Source organism: Bufo gargarizans, chromosome 2, assembly GCF_014858855.1.
Source record: "Bufo gargarizans isolate SCDJY-AF-19 chromosome 2, ASM1485885v1, whole genome shotgun sequence".
Lineage (NCBI taxonomy): Eukaryota > Metazoa > Chordata > Amphibia > Anura > Bufonidae > Bufo > Bufo gargarizans.
Genome location: NC_058081.1, coordinates 171,135,427 through 171,156,943, shown reverse-complemented (window position 1 = coordinate 171,156,943; position 21,517 = coordinate 171,135,427).

Here is a 21,517-nt window from a genome sequence, read left to right as displayed (position 1 = left end):
TTTAAGGGAAAGAAGTGGAATGTTATGCAATGGCCAAGTCAATCACCTGACCTAAATCTGATTGAGCATGCATTTCACTTGCTGAAGACAAAACTGAAGGGAAAATTCCCCAAACACACGCAGGAACTGAAGATAGTTGCAGTAGAGGCCTGGCAGAGCATCACCAGGGATGAAACCTAGCGTCTGGTGATGTCTATGCGTTACAGATATCAGGCTGTAATTGACTGCAAAGGATTTGTAACCAAGTATTAAAAAGTGAAAGTTTAATTTATGATTATTATTCTGTTCCATTACTTTTGGTCCATTAACAAGTGGGAGGCACATATTCAAACTGTTGTAATTCCCATACCATTCGCCTGATTTTGATGTAAATACCCTCAAATTAAAGCTGACAGTCTGCAGTTAAAGCACATCTTGTTCGCTTCATTTCAAATCCATTGTGGTGGTGTATAGAGGCAAAAAAATTAGAATTGTGTCGATGTCCCTATATTTATGAATCTGGCTGTATGTTGGTGGCCCGGGCCAACTTTACCACGGGCCCCACAAGATCCATAGTGATCCACTCAAAAGGTATTTCTAATGGGAAAAGGTACCAGTGGACTACGGAAATTCGCTTTGGGAGCATTAATATGACACTCTGGACACAACTCACAAAACCTCCTAACCTCTTCATAGAAACTAAGCCAGAGGGACCGCTGGAGTATACCCTCCAGTGTCTTTTTGACCCCAAGATGACCTCCAATTACATGTGTGTGAGCCAAATCTAATACTTCCCAGTGGTAGGGCTGTGGTACTACTAACTGCTTCACTATCTCCTGTCGGACCTTGTCAATGCGATACAATAAGTCCTGGGTAAGAGCCATGTGGGGAAAAAGTGCTTCTGCACCTGGTTGTTGGGCTACCCCATTGATTACAGTCACTCTCTCTCACGCCCGAACCAGAGTGGGGTCCTGGAGTTGGGCGGTCCCGAACATGTCCCGGGATACCACCAGCTCCAGGATAGATGTGGCCTCTGCGGCCTCACTGGCCAATACCTCTAGGGGAAACCTATTGGGGCTACACTCTGGCCCTATGATGGGAACCCCTATAGCCAGTACCCCGTGATCGGGGTCCTCGGGTTCAGGACCCGAGAGTCTTTCTCCACAAGAGGTTGCACTCCGTCCTTCCATAAGGACCAGAACAGGGGTAAGTCTCTTTCCGAAATAGCCCCATACGGAAGATTCTTTACCACTCCCACCACATGCTGTACCTCCCTGCCCGGCGGGGCCATGACTACCATCGCTGTCTGATACTCTTGGATATCCCCATGGATACAGATAACAGAGACCTTTTGTTCAGAGAGATTTTCTGACAAACCAGTGACCAGTGAGTCAATCTGGTACCCGTTAATGGACACCTGGCACATGGGAGGTTCACTTGCGCTCAGCAGGTTGTCTGCGGTACAGTGCATGGGTTCAGTGGTCAAGGGGCAGTTATCAGCCCTATGTCTAGGCCTCTGGCACACCAGCATCAGATAAATGTGTCCTCACAAGCCCACGGGGTGCTCTTAATGGATGTTTGGGTTGAATTATCCCCTGCTTGGGATCTGAACTTTTTCCCAGTCTATGTAAGTGGGGTCAGGGGTCGGGTGTCAGCCGTTTTTGAAAAATATCCTGCACCAAATCCTGGGTGGCCATGTACAGCTCGACGGGGCTGACCAATTGGTCGAGGTTGCCCGGGTCCCCCTGACCCACCCAACACTGAATGGCCACTGGCAGAGTACGCACAAACCGATCCAACACCACCCACTCTATCATCTGGGCTAGGCCCAAAGTCTCAGGCTGTAGCCACTTCTTCACAAGGTGCAACAAATCATACACCTGCAACCTAGTGGGCCGAGATTCAAAAAATGCCAACTGGTACACTTGCTGGGCTCGCAAATATGTATTGACCCCCCATGCGGGCCAGGACCTCACCTTTAAGCTTATCATAGCTCTGGGTGTCCTCACGGCTGTGGTCAAAGTAGGCCTTCTGTGCATCACCCACCAAAAATTGAGCCACCACTTCAGCCCACTGGCCGGACAACAGATTCTACCCGCTCTGCAGTACTTTAAAAAAAACGTGAGGAAGGCCTTCACGTCGTCTTTCGGAGTCATTTTCCTCAAAGTGGACTGGAGTTTAGCCCAGGCCACTGACTGCAGCTGGGTCGCCACTGGTGGTGTCTCCCTCAGGGCCGCAATCTGCTTTAGCAACAGACAGTTACATAGTAACCTAGTATATAAGGACGGAAAAAAAACATTTGTCCATCCAGTTCGCCCTGTTATCCTGTAAGTTGATCCAGAGGAAGGCAAAAAAAAATATATGTGAGGCAGAAGCCAATTTTCCCCACTTAAGGGGAAAAAAATTCCTTCCCAAATCCATTCAGGCAATCAGATAACTCCTTGGATCAATGACCCCTCTCTAGTAGCTATAGCCTGTAATATTATTACACTCCAGAAATACATTCAGGCCCCTCTTGAACTCTTTTAGTGAAGTCACCATCACCACCTCCTCAGGCAGAGAGTTCCATAGTCTCACTGCTCTTACCATAAAGAATGGTCTCTTGCAGTTGTGCATAGGCATGCTGTGCACTGGCCAGCACCAGCTGCTTCAGTATTTCCTCCATCTCAGCTGCTGGCTTATATTGGAACTTTGCTGGTTTAATGCAAGACATGCGAACACTATGTTTGCCTTACTGGTCTGCTCGCATCCTACACCATATGTAATTCTGTGGGCTCCTATGACCAGTTTTAAAGACAAGCAGAGACACAACAAAGTCATTTCAATACAGTTTATTGCTTGTTCCAGCAAACTTACAGTTCAGTTCAACCAGAAATCAGCCGAGACAAGTAATCAGTTCATGTCATCCACGTCAAGCAGGCTCGTGTTTGCTCCACATGTGCCTTGCAGGGTGTGATCTGCAGCCTCTCACACAACAGACACACCCTGCCTAATGCTGCAGGTCTGACTTTTAAATGCAATCGTGGACATGGGCCATGTATAAACCCCGGAGTGGATCGTGGGGAGTAAGCACCCACCCAGCTCTTTGCTTACTCCCAGTAAAAGCCAGGCCCAGATTAGCTGTTACCAGCTATACTAGGTAACAACAGTGTCCACTATCTATCTTAGTGTACACTCTACCTTCTGGCTTCTACTCCACCAAGGCCAGGGTACCTTGGTGGCACGTCTCAGGTGCACCACAGCAAACCACAATATGTATCTCCTTAATAGGTTTCCTGCAGCATTCTGAGAGATAAATACCTTCCTTCATATATGAGGCCTGTCACTGCCTCACAATATATATATATATATCTGTATGCAGTAAACCAGTGTGCTTCTTTACCATAAGAACTCGTTATGTAAATATGTTTAAGGGGGTGTGACCCCCAAAATGTCACGTAGCATTACTATGCATTATAGCGATTTATTTATTAGAAAAATAAAAGGACTGAAAAAATACAAGCAAAGCTTCAAAAGAGTGAGTATTATTTATACCTCACGAATAACCTTTTAAACAAGACTAATACGACTGAGTGGATTATGTGGGTATAATTGTGGAGCCTGAGTGAGGTTCTGAATCAGGTCGTGGTATACTACAGGTGGAGCAATAGTCAATAATTGAACTCCTTATGTAAACCTGCCTTAGTTTGCTTCAGATACTCTGGATATGCACATTCCTTAAAGTATGATGGTACTACCAGGGGTGTATCTATCACAAGGCAAACAAGGCATTTGCCTAGGGCGGCACTTGAAAAGGGGGCGGCAAAATGCCTTGTTTGCTTAGTGATAGTTACACAATATGCTAAATATATTTTTTGCCCCTTGTCCGATCCTTCATTATGCGAGCTGCATTGCCGGCGCCGCATAGTGAAGGAGTTGAAAAACTTACTTCCTCCCCCTCCTGACTTCCTCCTGACCTCCCCTGCCTTTTGCGTCCTCACATTGCCGTTGTGACGTCACACGGAGGTGGAGTCACGGGCCGGCAACGCTAGGGTGAGCCTTATCTCCTCCAAGTGCAGAGCGGATCCTGCACACTGTCACCGTGAACACTGAGGCCAGGCCCCGGCCACCAATGCACTGATCCCTGAGCCTGCTGTCTTTAAAAACTGTAAGTACTTAAATTACAGTAATTCACAAAAAATCTATTACTTAGTTGTTTTTTGGGGTAAGGGGGTTGGGACCCGTTGGGTGGTTAGAGGGGGGAGAATTAGGGAGGGATTAATACTGTACTAACTCTAGCTGCACATTGTTTTTTAACAAGGAAGGGGTGGGTCAAATTTATATTAGGGGGGTGCCCGCGTTTAGTCTCGCCTAGGGCAGCACAAAACCAAGATACACCACTGGGTACTACTGTAGGTAAATTGCTCCCTATGAAATTAGCTGTAGTGGCTAAAATAGGAAAATTTAATCGTGAGCACCACTGGGGACAAGGACTGATGTAATCGCAACCAGAGTATAGCACTGCAAAATATTATGGCAATAAGTAATGTAAATGAATGAATAAATAATCATATTCATAGGTTAATAAGTGCCCTTTTATATTAGCTTGTGTATGGGATAGGGAAGTTAGATGAAGGCCCCTTTGGGGACAGGGAAATATATTAATGCATTCTCTGTGCAGCTGCTGTTGGAACTATATTAATAATGAGAAGTAAGTGAAAGAAACACACAATGGAAGAAAGCATAGACTCTTCTTACTGTAGAGTAACTTAATTTATTATAAAAGTCCACAAAAGTTTCCTTGGTACACAAAAAGTAATCAGCTAGCCATACAAATTAAACAAATGTAGGCCGATCACAGTACATTTTGGTGTGGTCCACAAACAAGCTAATGTTTAAAGGGGCAGCTTGTGTTACAATGCTGGTTCATGGTCACTACTGTCCCGCTCCTCCAGACAGGCTTTGGCGTGGCTCCACCCACCCTCCTGGTTTTGTCTGGCGAACAAGAGCCTCTGCCCATCCTCTGCCTCATGCGCCAGAGTTCTGTCTTTCTGAGGCAAGTTGCAGCCTGCACTTCTCTTCCTGGCCTGCTCTACCTGCCCATAGGGCAAACATTTCCTGCCTCTTAAAGGGCCAGCATGCACTCTAATTCTTCCACAACCTATGGCTGGCTGCCCCAGGGTATTTAAGGCACCTTCCCCTGTGGGTGTCTAAGCAATAAATTCACTAATCTGTATCTGATTGCCTGAATTCTGCTCTGTTCCTGACATTCCTGATCCTATGCTACCTGACCTGACCAGTGCCTTATTACTGTATTGACACTTTGCTGCATGCCAGGGGTGGACCAATGCACAGGGGTAACCCAAGTCCTTCTCACGGCCACTGGCCGGGTACATAATAATTGGTTGCTCTCAATATCAACTAATGCTTTAAGCAGCAGATACTTATGCACATTGCCAGTGGCTACAGGTGCACATCTGGATTCAACTGTATCACCATCCTCGGCGTTACTTTGAGAGTTCTAGGAATTTAAATGTGAACATGTAGTACCTATGCTAAATAAAGTAACCACCTCTTATATCACCAGAAATTCTAATAATACCGAATTTCTGCCAGAAATTTTCTAGAATGGCCAGATAATATGCCCTTTTTATATTGATTGCACCTGTATTGTTGAGGTTAAACCACTCTCTATACTTTCTTTCTACATACTTTTACAGTTGTAATTATCATTCATTTTAGATAATCCCTTAAAATCCAGTGTAATAGGCAGTTTAAATATATTTAGAGGTCCAATAACATGCATTTTCCCTCTGCTTTATAATTTTCCCCTTTTGACATAATTTTTTGAATTTTCTTGTTATTGTATTTTTTTTCTTAAAGAAAGTCTTACAAGTAAGCGCATGTTACATCTTCCTGTATTATAACCATTACTCTGCTGCTTTAAACAGATCCTTTGCCTTATTTTGATTAAATATTTCTGTGCAGGATGCTGTCAGCCACACAATTTATTGGCAGTTAATGGATCTCCTAGACTAATAGTAATTTCTGAAAACCAAAGGCAGATTCAGACATTGCTTATAGACAGAGTATAGATTTTACAACTTTGCTCAATGAAAATTTTTATGAGCTTTGAAGCAGAGCCCTTAAATCACTTTGACAAACAAACTGAAATGCCCATTCATTTTATTAAATAATTATAAGTCACTAAATACACTGATGAACTATGAATTATATCCAGAAAACAAAAGACAAATTTGTATGGACCCAATGTACTAGTAATGTCTATTTTATATACCAGTGTTCTGCTTCTTTTTTTATTGGCGTCTTCAAATTTGAGCAAATTTTCATACAGAACAATGCATTGGTTGTACAGTCAGCATGCACTGATGAGCAAAAGGGTAACAATGTTTTGAACTTTTGACTTTCAGGCTCCATATCTCACCATCCACTACAGTTTTGAACGTGAGACTACCATCATTTTATAGACAATTATCTTGGCTCATACATAAATTGGACTTGCAACTGTTTAGCATATGATTAGTTATGTCGAATTATTGTCATGTAACTGCATTGTTATTGTTTTGCTCCTAAAATTCAAAATTACATTTTTTATTATTTTGTAAATCTACCTTTGACTTTAAACACTGCCTGAATCCTTTTGGACATGCTCTTGATCAGATTCAAGCATGTCTCGACCAAAATCTGTTCCCAGGTCTCTTTTACACGTTCCCAATGTTGGTGCATACTGGTCGACTCACTTGGGTTTTCTTCAACTCTACCCACAAGTGTTCGATTCGGTTAAGCTCTGGGTACTGTGGGGGCCAATCCAGCACCTCTACTTCACCGTCATTGAACCATTTCTTTGCCACGTATGCTTCGGGTCGTTGTCCCGCTGGAACACTATGGTGTCCTTTTCATACCAATAGTACTCAAGTGTGTGAAGTAGCTTGCCTTGTAGGATACTCACATATATCTCATTACTGAGACCACCATCAATCCTAGAAAAGTATCCAACGTCTTTGATGAAACAACCCATCATCAGGCTTCCTGCACCAAACTTGACAGTTAGCCCTCTTTTCCCTTGTTTCTTCCAGTCCCATTTGCACCCATCAGAGCCCAGTCTATTGACTTTCGTCTCATCACTCCAAATCATCCGTTTCCAATCTTCTACTGGCCACTGTTCGTACTTTTTTGCAAACTTGATACAACACTTCTTATGACGACATTGAAGTGAAGGCTGCATCACCTATTTTTCGGGCCACTGTTCCAGACTTGTGTAATGCACGTCGCACTATTATGCGGTATATGAGCCACCTCCATTGCCATGTTTGTTGCGCCAAAATGATAAACCTAGTGATGAGCCGACTTGACTCCAATATTTTGCATGGACGTCCACCTCTTGGCTTTGGAATGAATAGACAGACTTCATTTTGTATTCTTCCAATTTTAATGGCACTTACATGGTGCAGTTTGGCAATTTTCTTTGCTGAAATAGCGCTATTGATGAGCAAAACAGTAACATTACAAGAATCTGCATAACTAATCATATGCTAAATAGCTGCAAGTCCAATTTATGTATGAGATAGCCAAAATAATTGTCTATAAAATGATGGTAGCCTCACGTTTAAAGCTGTAGTGGATGGTGATGTATAGAGACTGAAAGTCAAAAGTTCAAAACATTGTTACCCTTTTGCTCGTCAGTGTATATATACTTCCTTATAGCAAATTGTAGAAGTTCTACTGACCTTATACATATATACTTCTTTCTTTGCCATATGTCTATGATGTGTTATCTTGCAGATTGAATGGTAGTACAAGGGTATATTCATGTGCGACAAAGTTTCTGCAACTGAAAATTAGTTCCAATGATCTTCTTGGGGTTGTTTCTGCATCATGTGCATGGATTTCTGTAAGCATCATTCAGATGAATACAACATTTGCAGATGTTCCTGTAACAAATCTGCCACTTGTGTATTCACTCCAAGGCTATGCTGACATGGCAAATTTTATTTTCTGCTGAATCTATGGCAGAAATCTGAGGACACTCAGATATCTGTGACTGGTTTGAAGTTTTACATGTCTTGTATTCCACCCCAGATTAGCCCCATTAAATGGGGTTTATGTATGTGCAGAAGCATTCCACAAGTTTCATGTCCTTTCCATGCAGAAACCACTCAGAAAATGGATATGTATGTCTGCCAGCATGGATTCTTCCCATTGTAAGCAAAGAGAACAAATGTTCTGGCATGCTTAAAGGGGGTCTATCAACTCATTTTCACTTATTAAATTATTGTCTGAGGAAGCTGGTGGACCACCGGCAAAACGTGTCACACCTCGTCTGTTTTAATTTACTGCATTTTATGTAGCAAAATAAGTTTCTTTTAACCTCAGATTGGCAGCGCCCGCAGATTGATTTTATTTAAAGCATGTATCTTATTGTCGTTACCACGGACTCAACGCACACAGAGGGAGCAGCGTTCCAACACTGCATGGTATTTCCAGTCTCCCATATATTATTAGGCTTCAGATTTCTCATATCTGGTAAGCATATTTGATTGTCTTTGGGTATATACCCACTCCAGTTTACACAATGGAGCGCCAATCTTTTTATTTCTTTTACTTATTAAATTATCAGCAGTTTCATGCTAAATATTTCTTATTTGGTTGCTTGCAGCAGAAAACAAACTTTATTTCTTATGCAAATTAGGCCTCAAGTGCCTAAATTGGCGTTATCCATCAGTACATGTGCCCAAGCCCTCCTGTCCAAACTATTCATAGCTCCTCCGTTTCCTAACATCCTTCCCCTCTCCCTGCAATGTAACTTCTCCCCTCAGTGAAGTTCTGCACTGTGCCTGTGCATTAAAAACACTAACCTGGGATCAGCTTCACAACTTGTAATGCGCATGTGCCATCAAGCAGTACAGCACAGGCACACCGGAAGAGGCTGAGGGGCTGAGGACATGGGCTTCACAGCTCCAACTCTTCTTCCAGCAGGCCTATGCTGTGCTGCTTTATGGCGCATGCGCATTACAAGCTGCAAAGCCTAGTCACCAGTGTTTAAAGCCGGAGATTCTTTGTACAAGTTATTATAATTGTGAAAGCCAGTTGAATGACTAGCGAAACATCTCCAAACAAGTAAAAATAAAAATACATTTTTGCTTTGACTTATTTTTTACCGATATACCATAACCTGGATAAAGGGAAAAAAAAACATTAGTAGGCTTTGTTAGGTATGTTACTACGAAGATTACATTTATTACCACAGTATGCATTAATCCAATAGTAATTGCCATATTTTTTCACTAATTGTAGAAGGTTTCAGATGGAAAAATTAAATAGTTGGTCATAAGATTTATTTTGCCCTATGAAGAATAATAGGGGAGTGTAACAGTCACGTCCACACACACATAGCGGGAAGGATAGTGACCACTGTGCTCCACCCTCACCCCTGGCCCTGCCTACTTGCCTCACGAGTCCTGATGACAGGGGACAACTGGACGACAGTCCCTTACTTAGGATATGTGCAGGGAAGACAGACAAGACAAAATACGGAACGTGAACGGACCGGGTCAGAACCAAGAGAGCTACGCAGTACAAAGGGTTAAGCAAAGAATGGTCAGGAGAAGCCGGGGTCAAATACCAGGAGAGTAGAGAAGTACCAGAGGAGTCTGCAAAGAGTAGTCAGGTGGGGTCAGTGGGGTCTGAGGGTCATGTGACGTGGCCAGCGTCACATGACCGACAGACAGACAAGTCGAGCACCGAGTGATCATCTCGGCGCACAAGGCAGACCTAGGAGCAGGGAGACTCCCAGCTAGCAAAGCCGCCCTGGGACCGAGGCCAAACACAGATCCTCGCTCCCGAAGCTAAGCAGCAGGTCTGCGGCTGATGGAAGACCGAATGCGCCTTTGGCGCCCCGTGACAGGGAGACTTCTACTTTTATATTATACACTTACATCAGTGTGTGACGTTATTACCCTATAGCATGCCCAATTCTTGATTTACTCTTCATTTACCTTCAATAATTATAGCCATTAGGGATCAATACTGTAACTTATACTTTGATACCCCAGAATCTGCACCATAGTTATGGAAATGTTGTAGGACTTTTCATAGAATAGTTAGTTTTTTCTATATAAAGAATATGTTTCATAATGTTTATGGTACTGTAGGTATCAGTAATAAATATTTCACCATTGTTTCTGGTTTCTTGCTTTCCTACCCTCTAAATCAAACGTACTGTATATACAACCACTACATTTTAACAGAAATCACAGTCATGTATGATGTACATTATAACTGGACCCAGGAGAGGTTTTTTTTTAAAACTTTGTCCCATAATTATCAGATGAAAAATAGCCAACTCCTACCCTGGTTGCTATTATGTTAGCCTATTATTTGTCGTGAGAAGCTGGGAAAGGATATCTCAACATGCACTCCATGAATGGTTCTGATTTTAACATTATACCATGAGCAGATGTATAGATACTGTTAATAGCTCCTTCTGGAAACATTAATCACAGGGTTTTGCTAATAATATTTGCTGCAAGTATTTAAAGTTAAAGCACTTCCAGGATTGATACAATTCAAAAAAAAAATATCACCTTGCTAAAAGTATCATTCATTAACTAAAATGGATAGCGGAAAACCACTGAGGGTGTCCCTTACTTATAGAGATAGTTTCCATTATGCTTTATGGGTAGTCTTGTGTGGGTGCCAAATCAATTATAAATTAATCTTTCTGCTCTTCAACCTTAGTGATACATTGGCAAGTGCTGGAGAGGTTCCAATATGTTACCAAGGAAATGATTGCACTTTTAATGTATAGGAAAGGATTAATGGCAGAAATGTTACATTATCCTAACCAAAGACAGTATGACTTGTAGCCTCATATATCAAAGAACTTTTACAAAGACTAGTGAAAAGGCTGCTAGGAGGACTTTGAACCCTATAGGTATGTTTTTAAATGTATTTTTATCTATATGACTTAACTAATTTAGGGCTCATGCACATGGCCGTTGCCCGGACATGACCGTATTGCGGCCCCCAAACAGGGGGTTCGCAATACACGAACACCGGCTGTGTGCACCCCGCCTCACAGATGCACCCCGCCTCCTGGATTGCAGACCCATTCACTTGAAAGGGTCCACTATCCGGGAGATGCAGTGCGGAACGGAGGCACAGATCGGAAGCCCACGGAAGGACTACGGAGTGCTTCTGTGGGTTTTCAGTCCGTGTCTCTGCACCACAAAAAAGTAGTGCATGCACTAGTCGAATGTGGATCGAGGACCTCATTCAAGTGAATGGGTCTGCGATCCACAAGCGGCGGCCCCACTGTCAGTACCCGTGCAAATAGCGGTCCGCAGCACGGGCCCGGCCGGCACATGGTCATGTGCATGAGCCCTTATTCTGTGTGTCTAAAAATACTGACCCCATACACATTAGTGTATTGTTGGCTGAATCCACTAGGAAATGTATGTGAGGAGCTCCTGACTCTACCTTGAAGGATGATGTTGAGAGAGAAGGATGGCGTGAAGTGAATATTTTCTTCCAATCCTTTTGTTCTCCTGGGAGATAAGGTTACTTTCACACTAGCAGCAGCCTTCTCTGGCAGGCTGTGCCGACAGGTGAACAACCTTCCGGATCCGTGCCACTAGTGCATGCGTGCTGCCGGAGGTCCGCTCCGGCCCCTCTGACAATAATGGGGGCGGGCCGGAGTTCCGGCGGCAGCACGGCAAACACACCGAGAGGCGGCGAGAATAAAACTTCGGCATGTTTGCCGTGCTGCCAACGTGGATCCAAATGTGTATCATTATGGGGGAGCCAGTAGGGAGTTGGGAGAGATAGTTGCAAGCCAAACGAACAGCTACTGAATGCGTATGGTCACCCTTAAAGAGATATTCCCATCTCAGACAATATGGACATATCGCTAGGATATGCCCCCATTGTCTGATAGGTGCACCTACATCAAGAACAGACCTCTGAAAGGCATGCACAGCCACCCTTGATTTTTATGGGGCCGCCGAAAATAGCAGAGGGCTGGCTTGGCTATTTCTGTTGGCCCCATAGAAATCAATGGAAGCGGTGGCCACGCAAGCATGGTGCACTCCCATTCACTTCTATGGGCTGAGCGCTTGGAGGTGGCCGAACCACGGGAAACCACCACCTTCCCCACTCTGTTCTCGGTGTAGGTGCATGTCCCAGAGGTGGGACTCGCACCTATCAGACAATGGGGTCAAATCCTGTGATGGCAACACCCCTTTAAGGTCCCTTTCATTGGGACGCTATTACAGCAGATTGTCAGGAAGGAAGCGTTCTTTCCCCACAAACTGACGATCACTAGCGAAGGAGACTGATGCATTTACATGCAGAGATCTCCTCCAGAATATGGGGAGGAGTGATCGATTACACCATTAGGACTCGCAGGAGATCATATTTACACGTACATTTGAGGGGATTCACTGGTAGACAGGATAAGCGGACGCAGTATAGAGGCAACAACAAGTTCTTAAATCAAACTGTTTAGTGTTTATTCACACTCTTGGCATGTTAATAAACAAAAAGTCACCTTTTGGTTTTGGTGTTAGTTTACACCCAGCTGGCAGTTCTGCCTCAAAGAGTCCATGAACAGACTTTAGGCGGACCGTTTCCCCTCACACTGGTCTCAGACATCCAAGCCCAGCACAAGCCTCAGATCCCAATACAGATATCCTTTCTGCTGAACCCAGATGTCTTTCAAAGGCAGCTAGGTATTGCCAAAACCTGGAGCGGCACATGAGTCCAGTCCGGTGTTTGACCCCACCTGGCCGCTAATCAGTCCAGCAGCACACACTGGGAGGAAAATACCTGTCTCCCCATATAACTCCCTTTACTGTGTCACAATTTACACCACCAGATCATCACTAACGAGTGTTACTATAAATGCTCATTATCGATAATCTGTGTGATTTTCAGCCTGTGAAAAGGGCACTTTAGATGGGAGACCACAGAGGAGGATACACATGAGATAAAAATTGTTGATGATCTTATAAGTTCACTCTCCCCTTATCTCAGATATGGGGATCAAGGAGTCAGAAAAAATATATGTTTGACTGATAGCTATCTTATGTATATGGCTGGCTCTTTCTGCCCAAATCTTTTGCATTTTTCGCTCAAAGAGTTTTACAAAAATGTATTTTCTATGTATTCGAAGCAGTAGACTTCAAATGATACCCATCCGGCTCTCCTACACCTCCTATGCTTTCATTTATTTGGAATTTTCCCTGGTGACACTATTACGACATCAACGTAATCCCTAGATACGCAGCTGTGTTTCCGAGTTTACTACGCCAGGCATTGAAACACTCTGTCCCTGGCTTCTCATCTAAGGGTGGTTTTACTTCAAGTGCTATAATTTTACATTTGAATTCTTATGACTTTGCCACACATTAACCCTGCTAAGCCTGCAAGAGAATTACACCTTTAAAAAGAAATGTGTCCTCAGAAAATGATGTTTTAGAATTTGTGGCGTGTTTTTTTTAAATTTCCATGTTACTGTCTATATTTAAATCTATCTATATTGCTGAAAGAAGCCACTGCCATTAGGGAATACTATAGCCAAGGGGGAGAGTCAGGAGCTCACATACATATTAAACTGTTGGCCAAAGATGCCTTAATACATTTGCAAACTAGATAATTCTTAGTGTTCAGGCTTACTATGTCAGGAAGAAAGCGTTCTTTTCCGTCAATCCCCTGCTCGTCAGTGGAAGAGTGATCTCTAATACCATCGTTTATCCCCATACAGAATCATGGCTTTCCGGCAGCAGAGAGCTGTTTAGACAGCACAATCTGCTACCTGCAAACAATGATTTAGGTGACCACATGAAAGATCCTATCACCCGATAAACAAGCGTTCAAACGATTGCTTGTTAGCTATAATCTGCCGAATGTTCTGGCAGTGTAAGGGGGGCCTTAAAGGGGTTGTCCCACAAAAAATATTTTACAGTTTCAACCCAGAACCTGTATTTGAATACTTTTGTAATTGCATTTAATTGAACATTTTGTATAGCCAGTGAGTTATTCAATAAAATGTATCTGTATGGCGCCACCTGTTTTTTTTCTTATTTCTTTGACCTACTCACTAAGAAGGCCGCACATGCTCAGTTTCATCCTTCAACTGCCTTCTGAGCTGTGATAGGGAGAGCTGAGACACGCCCCCTTATCTACAGCAGAAAAGACACTCCTCTTGAGATGCCAGCTTGATATAAATCTAGCAGAGCAATGAGTGGGGAGATCTCTGGATCCATGGGAGGTACAGGGCTGGTTCTAGCTGTGGTAGAAAGAGATTGTCATGTACTATATGATGTCTGATTTTCATGTTTTACATTGATCACGCAATAACCCCTTTAAAGGGTTTCTACCACTTGCTTTGCACACATTTCGTTTTCAGACACTAGCGATCCGCTAGTGTCTGATGTACAATACAAGCTAAGTATTATATTCTTCTGTTCAGCCATTTGGTTTAAAAAAGCACTTTTATATTTATGCAAATGAGCCTCTAGGTGCTATGCGGGCGTCTTTTCAGCACCTAGAGGCTCCGTCTACCTTCATAAACTGCCGCCCAGCTCGTCGCTCCAGCACGCCCATCTCCTAGTGAATTCGATCCTCCCCCTGCTTCTGGTGTCTGAAATCTCGCGCATTCGCGCATGCGCAGTGGAAATGTCTGAGCAGGGAGCGGTCAGACATTGACTGCGCCTGCGCCGAATGCCGCCGAATGCAGAGACGAACGGCGCAGGCGCGAGATTTGCATAAATATTAAAGTGCTTTTTTAAACCAAACGGCCGAACAGAAGAATATAATACTTAGCTTGTATTGTACATCAGACACTAGCGGATCGCTAGTGTCTGAAAACGAAATGTGTGCAAAGCAAGTGGTAGAAACCCTTTAACTAACAGTCTTTTAAGTTACTAGAATGGATTAAATAAGTATTTCGTAGGGAGGCCACAGCGCCAACAGCATTAAACTATATCACTTTTTTATACACTTTCATACATTACTTTGTAATAATGAAAAGAGAACTATAAGGAAAAATACATAGAGAAAATGCAATAACTTGATGAAATGGTTGCTGAAAAATGTGGTTCCTAGTAAAATGTAAACAGATAAATCCTACTAGTCCATAGAGGGTTTATGGGAAATATTTCAATTTTGGCAGCGTCATTCTAAATGTACATTTTATATTGATTACTGATATAGAAACATGTTCTCTTGCATGTGGACCAACTGTTTTGGTATTTTATGAAGGCAATGTACCAGTCCTATGGGTTAAGTCGTAAAACGAACAATAAAAATACATCATTGAGCTAAAAGGCTGTTTTACATCAAGCGTCTTATGTTTATTATTGGAACAGTAATTATATTAATATGTGACCTATTAGAAAGCTTTATATGATTTCCAATAAATACAATCCAATTAAGCTTTGTAAAATAAATTGTGTACTGTAGTTCCAGAATGTTCAATCTTATCGCAGAATAGTTTGATTGATTCTTTTAATGCCAGAATGGCCATTGGGCATAATGTTCCACTTTGATACTTACTATTTTCTGGCATAAACAAGTAGTCTGGCATACAAATATCGGTCTCAGATAATTAGATATTTATTTTTAGAGCATCATACTTGGCTTATGACCAAGATAAAATAATTGGGTGTACTGGAAATGATCACTGATGGATTAATTTAACCACTTCCAGACCGGGCCATTTACCCCCTTCCTGACCGGGCCTAATTTTGCAAATCTGACATGTGTCACTTTATGTGGTAATAACTTTGGAACGCTTTTACTTATCCAAGCCATTCAGCGATTCTTTTCTCGTGACACATTGTACTTCATGTTAATGGTAAATTTGAGTCAATAAGTTTTATCTTTATTTATAAAAAAATTCAAAAGTTAACGAAAATTTTAAATAATTCACTGTTTTCTAAACTTGAATCTCTCTGCTTTTAAGACAGATAGTGATGCCTTATAAAATATTTATTTATTAACATTTTACATATGTCTACTTTATGTTGGCATCATTTTGGTAATGTAATTTTATTCTTTTAGGACGTTAGAAGGTTTAGAATTTTAGAAGCAATTTTTGAAATTTTTAGGAAAATTCAACTTTTTTACGGACCAGTTCAGTTCTGAAGTCACATTGTGGGGCTTACATAATAGAACCAACCCATAAATTACCCCATTTTAGAAACCACAACCCTCAAACTATTCAAAACTGGCTTTAGAAATGTTGTTAACCCTTTAGGTATTTCATAGGAATTAAAGCAAAATAGAGGTGAAATTTCAAAATTTTACTTTTTTTTGCAGATTTTCTATTTTAATAAATTTTTCCTGGAACACAATACCTCAATATTTATTACCCTGATTCTGCAGTTTACAGAAACACCCCATATGTGGTCGCATGCCGCTATTTGGGAACACAACAGGACACAGAAAGCAAGGAGCGGCATATGGTTTTTGGAGGGCAGATTTTGCTGGAATGGTCTTTGGGCACCATGTTGCAATTAACACCTTCAGGACCTTGGACGAGATAGCTTGTCCTAACTTGCAGGTACTTCACACACTAGGACTAACAATCTGGTCCTGCAGTTAAGCTGTTACTGGAGTAAACACACAGTTGATAAGAACTAAGCTACTTGTAATTCTCCTTCTCTAGTGCTGAGGAGATCAAAGCTGTGGATTAGCCTTCCCTTCCTCCTCAGCTGCAGAGTACTCCTCACACATTCATAGCCCTTCCTTAGTGCTATGTTTGGGGAGCTGTGTGACCAGTGAATGTAATTTACAAAATGATCCAAACATTAAGTAGACATATGGGAAATTTAAACTAAACTATTTTAGGAGGTATTGCTATCTGTTTTAAAAGCAGAGAAATAGAAATTATGGAAAAAAAATTGCACATTTTTGGTAAATTTAGTATTTTTTTATACAAACCGGATTCCCAAAAAGTTGGGACACTATACAACTCGTGAATAAAAACTGAATGCAATGATGTGGAGGTGCCAACTTCTAATATTTTATTCAGAATAGAACATAAATCACGAAACAAAAGTTTAAACTGAGAAAACGTACCATTTTAAGGGAAAAATATGTTGAATCAGAATTTCATGGTGTCAACAAATCCCCAAAAAGTTGGGACAAGGCCATTTTCACCACTGTGTGGCATCTCCCCTTCTTCTTACAACACTCAACAGATGTCTGGGGACCGAGGAGACCAGTTTCTCAAGTTTAGAAATAGGAATGATCTCCCATTCTTGTCTAATACAGGCCTCTAACTGTTCAATTATCTTGGGCCTTCTTTGTTGCACCTTCCTCTTTATGATGCGCCAAATGTTCTCTATAGGTGAAAGATCTGGACTGCAGACTGGCCATTTCAGTACCCGGATCCTTCTCCTACGCAGCCATGATGTTGTGATTGATGCAGAATGTGGTCTGGCATTATCTTGTTGAAAAATGCAGGGTCTTCCCTGAAAGAGATGACGTCTGGATGGGAGCATATGTTGTTCTAGAACCTGAATATATTTTTCTGCATTGATGGTGCCTTTCCAGACATGCAAGCTGCCCATGCCACACGCACTCATGCAACCCCATACCATCAGAGATGCAGGCTTCTGAACTGAGCGTTGATAACAACTTGGGTTGTCCTTGTCCTCTTTGGTCCGAATGACATGGCGTCCCAGATTTCCAAAAAGAACTTCGAATCATGACTCGTCTGACCACAGAACAGTCTTCCATTTTGCCACACTCCATTTTAAATGATCCCTGGCCCAGTGAAAACGCCTGAGCTTGTGGATCTTGCTTAGAAAAGGCTTCTTCTTTGCACTGTAGAGTTTCAGCTGGCAACGGAGGATGGAACGGGGGATTGTGTTTACTGACAATGGTTTCTGGAAGTATTCCTGAGCCCATTCTGTGATTTCCTTTACAGTAGCATTCCTGTTTGTGGTGCAGTGTTGTTTAAGGGCCCGGAGATCACGGGCATCCAGTATGGTTTTACGGCCTTGACCCTTACGCACAGAGATTGTTCCAGATTCTCTGAATCTTCGGGTGATGTTATGCACAGTTGATGATGATAGATGCAAAGTCTTTGCAATTTTTCGCTGGGTAACACCTTTCTGATATTGCTCCACTATCTTTCTGCGCAACATTGTGGGAATTGGTGATCCTCTACCCATCTTGGCTTCTGAGAGACACTGCCACTCTGAGAAGCTCTTTTTATACCCAATCATGTTGCCAATTGACCTAATTAGTGTTAATTGGTCTTCCAGCTCTTCGTTATGCTCAAATTTACTTTTTCCAGCCTCTTATTGCTACTTGTCCCAACTTTTTTGGGATTTGTTGACACTGTGAAAATTTGAATCAACATATTTTTCCTTTAAAATGATACATTTACTCGGATTAAACGTTTGATCTGTCATCTACGTTCTATTACAAATAAAATATTGACATTTGCCATCTCCACATCATTGCATTCAGTTTTTATTCACAATTTGTTTAGTGTCCCAACTTTTTTGGAATACGGTTTGTAAATAAAAATGAAATATTTTGACTCAAATTTACCACTGTCATGAAGTACAATGTGTAACGAGAAAACAATCTCGGAATGGCTTGGATAAGTAAAAGCGTTCCAAAGTTATTACCATATAATCATACTCAAGGGTAAGCAGGCACTCTCAAATCTGGGTACAATTAAATATTTTTTTTATAGTTCTCGTGGTAGGATGGGTGAATATAAAATATGTGTGGAAATTTTATAGTAAAAATGTAGTTAAAGGAGTAGTTATTTAATAGAATAGTGTGTGATCACCACTGGGTTAGTGAGTACCCTATAAAATATCAAAAAAATCAAAAATTATATATCAAGAAAAAAATTAAGAAAAACTGGAATAAAAGTCTGGAAAAAATGAGTCTATAGAGTCTTTCATAAACTCTATAAAGTGACACATGTCAGATTTGCAGAAAAAAATAGCCAGTTATCCCCACAGTGAAAACCCCCCAAAAAGAGACCACATTTTATAAACTACACCACACAAGGCATTTTAAGGTTTGTAGCAAGCACTTCACTCAAAAGGTGTTTCATAGAATTTTTTATACTTGGGTGTGAAAATGAAAAAAAAAAAAATTAATTTTACAAGAAAATGGTGCTTTAGGCCCAAACTTTCTTTTTCACAAAAGATAACAGAAGAATATCCCCCCACAATTTGCTACCCACTTTCTCCTGAATACATTAAGACCCCAACTGTGGTCGTAAACTATTATTTTGGGATACGCCAGGGCTCAGAAGGGAAGGAGCGGCATCTGGCTTTCCTAACATGGAATTTTCGGTCTTGGTTTTTAAGAGCGATAACCTTTTTTTTATTTTTTGTTAAATTAGCTGGGTGAGGGCTTATTTTGTGCGGGACAAGCTGTAGTTTATATTGGCACCATTTTGGGGTACATTTGGCTTGTTGCTTTTTATCAAATTTTTGGGGAGGTGAAGTCACAAAAAAGCTGTTTGGTGTCATTTTTCAATTTTTTTTTTAGCCGTTTACTTGATGGGTTAGATCATATGAAATTTTTATAGATTCAGTCATTACGGACGCAACAATACCAAATATGTCTATTTTTTTTGTTTTACACAATAAAAACATTTTTAGAAAAAAAATCATGTTTTTGTGCTGGCATTTTCTTAGATCCATATTTTTTTCATTGTTCTGGCTATAGTTTCGTGTGAGGGCTTGTTTTTTGCAGGACGAGGTGATGTTACTATTGCTACCATTTTGGGGTACATAAGACTTTTTGATTGATTGATTGATTGATATTATTGTCACCGCCAGTTCTGTGAGAAGGTCTGGCAGATGTTCTTCTCTACCTCTTGTATGACGTTCTTTGTTTTGGTTTCACTTTGTCATCTCCTTTCCTTCTGCCAGGTGTCACTTATTTGGACTAATCATCTTCCTTTATATTCCCTCCCAAACTACCTCATTTTGCGGTTTATACTACTTCCTGGGTGAAGTGTTCGCTGCTGGAGGCTGCTGCTGCTGTTTGCTCAGATAAGTCTTTTCCTTTATTGTGTTTCCTTGCTGGCTTGATTGTAGGTGACCCTGACTCCATCCGTATTAAGTGCATGGAGCCGGTGGTCGTGCCCCCTCACTATTATAGGGTTTTCAGGTGTCTTAGGTACGTGGGCATGCAATCGTCTACCATTGAGACCCTTGCATGTGCATAGCAGTCAGGGAGAGCTCTTAGGGTTTTAAAGGGCTCGGCTATATGCTCCTTAGTTTGGGATCAAGCCAGTCGATCGTTTATTTATACGTTCCAGCTATCTGCAACATCATCCGTGACAATTATGGTTTTTGTGAGTTGAGGTGACAAAAAAAGCAGTTTTGGCATAATTTTTATTAGTTTTTTTTACACCGTCCACTTGATGGGGTAGATCTTGTTACGGACGTGGCGTTACCAAATATGTCAATTTTTTTTTTTTTACGTTTTACACAATAAGAGCATTTTTTTAAAAAATCATGTTTTTGTGTTGCAAATTTCTTAGAGTCATTTATTTTTTATTTTTATGGATATGGTCATTTTTTGTGGTATGAGATGATGTTTTTATTGCTACTATTTTGGGGTAAATACGACTTTTTGATTGAATAGCATAATGTTTTTTGGGAGGTGAGCTAACTAAAAAATCTGTTTTGGCGCAATGTTTATTTTATTTTTTTACGGAATTTACCTGATTGGGTAGATCATAAGATGTTATTTTAGAGCCTGTCGTTGCGGACGTGGTGATACCAAATATGTCTATTTTATTTTTTTCTTCTACTTTTAACATTTTTTAAATAACGGATTTAGGGGAAAAAACTTTTTTTTTAAATGTGAAACTTTATATTTTTCTTCCAAAACAAGACATACAAGACCTCTGGGGGAAATTTAACGTAATTTTTTTTTTAACTATTGATTTCTCCTGTAACTGGGGCTGACATAGTAGCCCCAGTTATAGTGGAAATACACCCCCTAGAGAGGTTGTACAGCATAATATTATACTGTGCAGCCTCAGTGCAGGGCTGATCGAGGTCTATGGAAGACCCGTCAGCTCCTGAACTCTCCCGTCCCCGGCAGTCACATGATCACCGAGCCGGGACAGGAAGTGGCAGATCACTTCCTCAGCTGTATAACCAGCTCTTGTTGAGAGCTGTGTATACAGCGATCTAGAAGGCAGGGACACCTAGGAATGGTCCCTGCCTTATTTCTGGGGTGCCCTGCTGTCACTGGCCGTGGGCCCCTGCGCTCGGCAGCTGCACGAGTAGCATGCAGCTGCCATCTCTGAAAGGACCTGGGCGGTCAGAGATAAACCTGACCGCCCAGGACGTTTATAGTCAATGGGTTGTCGGAAAGTGGTTAAAGAGAATCTGTCACCAGTGACCTCCTTATCCAGCTGTTTTCATAGACTAAGGCCTCATGCACACAGCCGTTGTTTTGGTCCGCATACGAGCCGCAGTTTTTGCGGCTTGGCTGCGGACCCATTCACTTCAATTGGGCCGCAAAAGATGCGGAC